Source organism: Borostomias antarcticus (genome assembly GCF_949987555.1).
Source record: "Borostomias antarcticus genome assembly, chromosome: 13".
In the NCBI taxonomy this organism is placed as follows: domain Eukaryota; kingdom Metazoa; phylum Chordata; class Actinopteri; order Stomiiformes; family Stomiidae; genus Borostomias; species Borostomias antarcticus.
Genome location: NC_140246.1, coordinates 8,116,734 through 8,123,377, shown reverse-complemented (window position 1 = coordinate 8,123,377; position 6,644 = coordinate 8,116,734).

Here is a 6,644-nt window from a genome sequence, read left to right as displayed (position 1 = left end):
TTATATCAGCCCCTATCCACTTGCCTGCTGAGGGTTAGGCCAGCCTGAAGGAATATCTCTCTCCCTGTTGCCATGGAGCCCAAGATTGATGACATCATGAGGGGGGGGGGGGGGCGTTGAAGATGAAAGCTGGGTTCTGGGGAGGAGGGGGGTGGGCGCTTTGACTGCACTTGACCAATCAAGATCAGGTGATGAACAGGAGCAGGGACAGGGGGCATCATATTTGTATAGACTGCATGAGACCCTGTGAATTCATTATTTTAGAATTTTGGTGTACTGGCTAGTACACTGGCGGGAAATCTTGTGGTGGAAACGGAAGACGTTTTGCATGTCACAATATCAGGAAGACAAACACTTGGCCCTGCGAAACAAAATCTACATGTACATAAAAGAAAGAAGACTGGTACAGTATTTACCTGCATTGAAGCCATCCTTCCTGAAAGTCCATTGAAGTAACTACAATCTTCCAATACAGTCTGCTCCATGCGCATTTGTTATCATATTTTTCTTCCATTACAGCAAGTGAGTGGGGGATTGTGGGAGCTGTGGTTCTTAAAATGCCGATTTTATCACGGCCAGAGGAGCCGCCAAAGTGCAGAGTTATCTCATGTAGCTTTAAACCCCATTCAGACACAGAAGAGTTCCCATTAAATTCCAGGGAATTTACCTGTTAGGGGGCATGTTTGAACGGGATTTCACGGGAAATCTGCACAGACAATTTCCCATGTCAAGATCTAGTATAATAGATTTTTTCGACCTGTCAATCACGTGACGGGGATATGTCGGGGATGATGCATTACATCTTAAATGGTGTTGAGAGACTTTAAGATGTAATGCATCATCCCCGACATGGGCGGCAGCAGTGAGTAGGCTAAACAAAGCGGAGAGAGCCGATTCGCCGGTAGAAGAAGACAGTCGATGCGCTGTGGATATAAAACATTTAAGTGTACAAATTTGTCTTTTATTTGAAAGGTGGGGGACTACAAACTGTAGCGACTTAGGAGAAAAGGCTTTCATCTTTCCAACGATGTGTTTACTTTGGTGAGTAACGAAACGGTTTTGTCTGTAGACTCGGACGACCGGGCCGATGAAGCACTTTCATAGGCAAATTGCATTGAGAGTAACAGGGCGTCATCTACGAGGCCCCCAGGATTCCAAATTGCAGCGCTATCGTCAAAATTAGCATCCCAGTTTAAAACCGACACAGCCCGCTAGATTTGAATTGTTTAGAGGACAATTTGATCTACAAAGTAAGCTAAATTGTTATCACCAAACGTTGTCTGGTTTTATACATTTACAGATTTTGAGACGTTGTTGCCTCAGAGTGGGTGTTAACGTAGCCCCTTCCACGTAACATTAGGTGCTTGATGTACAGTAGGCTAGCTAATTAATAGCTAGTAGTTAACAGATTATTCTAACAGGCTTATTTTCTAAGAATGGGTGCCACTAATATACAGTAGGCTACTCACCCTGCTTTAGACAACTCGATTTGTCCTGATGAATTTCAATCTGGAGTTTGTGAGGCGTCTGTGCCTTCCGCATAGATTGCCAACACCTAGCACCACCAACTGGTAGGCCTATGTTGTCACCTGCTCAGTCCGAAATCCAAATCTCATTGGATATATCCTTGTGTAAAATAGTTCAGGCCTTTCTGTAGAACTCACTTAGACAAAGTAGTGGCATTTGGCAAATACCGTTATATTATCAGGAATCCTTGAGAGAATCATCAGGTATGCTGTTCAGTAGACATTATTATTAACACGCTCCAAAGCTTGTAGGGCATAGCAACAGTAACTAGGGGGGCGGATCTTCCCGCCTGAATGGGAAAGGTAATCGGTCGGGAACAAGGGTGTGTTGTGAACAGAAGCGTTTTGTGAACAGAAATGTTACCGGGTAGGCTAGATCAGTCTGGCGAAAGGCACGAAACAGTAGGGGTTTCAGGCGCCACAAAATTCACCCAAAGGAAAATTTATATTTTGATCATTTTAACATGAGCGAAATAGTTAGGGCTGTCTAAAACAAAGCAAATTTTGATCGACTGACATAGCCAAGGCTAGCCTACAACCTTCTTTTCCAAAAGTTTTGGGCATCTTTTTTCCCTCTAAGGCCTATTTCCAAAGTAACTAGCTTTGTTATTTGGCATAAATTATTCTTTATAGTAGCCTATTTGATCAGGATAATTAATTTAGTAGGCTATGTATAGGCCTCTAAAGTTTGCCTATTAGGCTAACCTGAAAATGAAGCCCTTTTCAGGGCGATCCATCCATCCAAATGATGATTTAATTGCATGCATTGCCATTAGGTACAGCATTTTTTTTTTTAAATCATAATAATCTTTATTGTGGGCCTAGTAGCCTAATAATCCAAATAAAATAAACATTTATGTAGGCTACCCATAATGGCAAATGCGCTCTGCATTTCTCCCGCTCTGTATAGGCTATTTCTCCACATCGCAAAATGTAGTCTATTCGCCTTATTCACTTCTAGCCTCGCGTCATCAGTCTGTCCTCGGGGAGAAGAGCCTGTTGTCTATTTACTTCGCCTGCCCCTTCTTCCGGCTCGAGCCTGTAGAGCCCGCCTCCTGCTTCCGCTTGCTTTATTTTTCCTTAACCGGTAACTTTACGCATCTCTAGTTCTCCTCGTATCTTCTTTTACAATTCCGTCGGTGTTATGCCTGGTGATGCCATCGCGAATGTTATCTACTGGAAACTTCACCATGTGCAGCCTACAGTAAAAACATTATAGGCCGGAAGATTATGCGAAGCGTCATCCTAGGCGCTTCCCCTCTAAACCGGCGAAAGAGACAGGCCCCCTCCATGCCCCAGACCATGGATGTATTGCCCCAGACTCACTTCAGCTGCCATATTGGTCAGTCTGACGTAGCCTAATTGGTGGTGCGGATGCGGAAGTGCCTGTTGACTAAATGTTAAAAGTTCACTGTAAAAACACCACTTCAAGAACCAAACTAGTCAAAATTGACTATTTGACTATTTTGGTTCTTGAAGTGGTGTTTTTACAGTGAACTTTTAACATTGAAGTCAACGGGCAATTCCGCATCCGCATCACCAATTAGGCCTACGTCAGACTGACCTGAAGTGAAAATGGCGAATTACGGTCTTGATCTTAAAAAGCACCAAAAACAACATAATAGGCTAGCCTGTAGGCCTATATATTCAACTTGTAAGAATATCCTTATAGCCTAGCCCAGGGCTCCCCAAACATCTCAGCCTGCGACCCCAAAAATAACGTGCCAGAGATTGCGACGCCCTCACCTGGAGGTGGTTGAAGCATACAAATGTCTGCGTGCACACGCACCAATAGGCATAACAGCAACAACAAAAGAACACAATCTATTATAATATTTTACAATAGCAGTAGCTGTATTATTATAAATGTAAATACTATTTATACCTTTTGTAACAAATATGGTTAATTGGATATTTTGAATTGTTTTAATGATCTCGCAACCCCCCCACCTCATCATCTCAGATGGGGGGGGACCCCCCATCCCCGTCTCGCGACCCCCCAGGGGGTCCCGACCCCTACTTTGGGAACCGCTAGCCTAGCCTCCGAAAGTCTGACAATGACCTGTGAATTAGGCTACTGATACTGAGAGAGATGATGCTGTCGAAAGTAGCCTATTTGAATGTCCGGGGGACTAAAAAGCAAACAGTCCCTGTGTGTCTGTGCCGATACCGGATGCAAACATTGCATGCATTGTGTCAGCATTTGTGTGCATTTACATGTGGTACTCGTATGTATGTGTGCGTGTGTGTGCACATGGATGTATATGTGACAGTGAAGGTGCAGCTTAGCATGCCTTCCCTGCCCAGCCCTGATAAGCCCTTATCGCTCATGTGACCAACTGCTGCACAGAGATAGCAACTGGGAGAAAACAATGGTCGCTCAAACAAACACATTTCCAGTCACACACTAGAGGAATGAAGACCTCGTTCCCTCTTTCTCTCTCGCTTTCACTCTCACGCTTCACAGATTCGACACCTTCTGCTGTGGTTGAGAACCGTCAACAGTGTCTCTTCTGTTTCAGCATCATGGCCGCCTTTCTCTCTCTCTCTCTCCCTGAATGCTATTCTTCTCATCTTCTCAGAATGCTAAAAATACATTAACTGCCACCCCCCCCCCCCCCCACCCTTCTGTGGTGAAACCCATGGGAGCAAAATCCCTTAACGGTGCATCACATAAATACAGCAGTCTCCTTTTCTCTCTCTCCCTCTCTGACTGGAATTGTAATAAGAACTAAAATATTCAAATGTGGCTTTTATACTGCCTGCCTGTGCACACACCGATCACTAATGTGTATGTGTGTGTGTGTGTATGCGCGTGTGTGTAAACAACCCACATTATGCAAAGTACTGATGTTATGTGGCCTCATCCTTATGGTATACTGTAGCTACACATCTGTAGCAGGCAGCTAAAGGGAGGTGGACTGAGGAACAACTGGTGCCTGAGGCATTACTCTCCTTATACTCTCCCAGTACTCCCTTAGTACTCTCCCTGTACTCTCCTAGGACTCCCCCGGTAATCTCTCCTAGTACTCTCTCAGTACTCCCCTAGTATTCTCCTAGCACTCCCCTGGTAGGCTACTCTCTCCTAGTACTCTCCCAGTACACTCCTGGTAATCTCTCCTAATATTCTAACAGTACTCCCCTAGTACTCTCTCCCAGTACACTCCTAGTACTCCCCTGGTCCCCTCTTCTAGTACTCTCTCAGTTCTCCCTTGGTACTTTCTCCTAGTTCTCTCCCAGTACTCTCCCCCCTTCCGGGGAAGCAGAGGCTGGAGAAGGAAGCAGCCAAGTGAAAGGCATTGGCTATCGGCCAAATTGTTATTTTAGCATCTGTATCAAGCCTAGCATTTTACAATCAGTGCGCCCCTAGTAATAACCAACCAATCTTGCTCGATCGCCTCGTTGAGAGGGGTCAGGGAAGAATTTTTACAGCTCACTTATCTGGCCCCCGGGTGATTACTGTTTTTTTCTTCCCTCTGGAATATGTAGGGGTGGGATGTCTGCCCACCTCCCTTGTTCTCTGTAAAGCGCATTGTGTTGCCTCTGGGTATGAAATGCGCTATATAAATAAAGCTTTGATTGATTGATTGAATCAATGGCGTATCCATTCTGGCTCCAGACCCTCTAGAGGCATTTGCCTTCCTGGGAAGCAGTCAAGTGAAGAGAACGCTTCGGGCTGGCAGGCTCATGACAGGCATACGTGCCACTTCAGCAGCTCTGCTCCCAAGGCATTACAGGTCCAAGAGGAGGGCGTCATACCAGACCACCAATGGAGGGAGAGATATTAATAACAAAGAGGTCATCCACACGCATTTCCGTAGCAAATGGTGCTGGTGGGGATAAAATGTTGATCAACAACAACACCACCTCAGATAGCAGAGGGCGGCACTCCCACAAGGCATGGCAGTGGCGAGCAGCCTATCGGAATTGGCGAAGGGATCCACCGCGAAAACAGAAATATTTGTCTGTTCCGCTCTACCATTAGGTCTATTACCCGCGGATAAACGGGCTCAACAAGATTACGCACGAGATAACAGGATGAATTTAGAGGGAGGCTAAATTTAATGTCGTTACGGCCACACATCAGCATGGCTGGACACAGCGCCTCTCACAGTCACCCACAATTCAAACAATAATAACACAATAACAAGCGCTCCACTGTCCAAGCCCTAGGTTTGTGTGAATGATAACTGGGGATGCACTGAAAGGTTATATTATATGGTTGTTTCATAAATGTGTATGATTTAATGTGTGCTGATTAAATATAAGTGTGATGAAGGGCTGAAAGACTTTCAACCAGTTATACTTTGTTAATGTATTTCTTTGTTTTCCTGGCACAAAAGGGGGAAATAACAACAAAAACTAAATAAACAACAACAAAGAATTAGTAGGCCTATCTTCCATCAGACGAATTGTTATTTTAAACACCGGTAACGGCCCAGAATTTCGCAATCAATGCATTCAGAGACTAACCCAACGGGTGGAGAATGAAAGTGAAAACGATCGAGTCCCGGCAAAGGCCTAGAAGCATGTGACTTTTACAAACATGAGGATGAGACCGGAGTAGAGAAGAGATGAGGATGAACTTGATATTTCCCTATATAAAACACTTTTATGTAAACCACTGGTCTTTTCAAAAGAATAAACCTACTACCATAATTCAAACAGCATGAGACAAAAGTGAAAGATACACCTGGAGTGGTTTGTAAATGGTTTTTATTAGCAAAATAAGAGAGATGAATCCATCCATGGAGAACAGACAGCTGTGGCAGTTTGAGTTGACAGACCAGAACTGCGCGTTCGTTTGCCTCCATCCATCTATTTCACTAGTTTGATTTACTGTCTCTAAAGAGATTCTGTCCTCCTCCACTTCCAAAATACATTAAAATATACAAGAAAATATGACTACACTCTCTGGAACTCATATTCTTTGACACTTGAGCATAATATAAGCTCTGAGACCCAGCTAGCATTCTCCATTTTCAAAATGGCTATCTTGGACTTTTTAAAAAGCCCCTCTGGATAACAATGTAACACATCTCAGTATTGGACTGCCAATTGGCTGAGTGGCCTTGACCTACAGGGGGCTGTGTGGGCTATGTACTGTAGGTGTTGGTC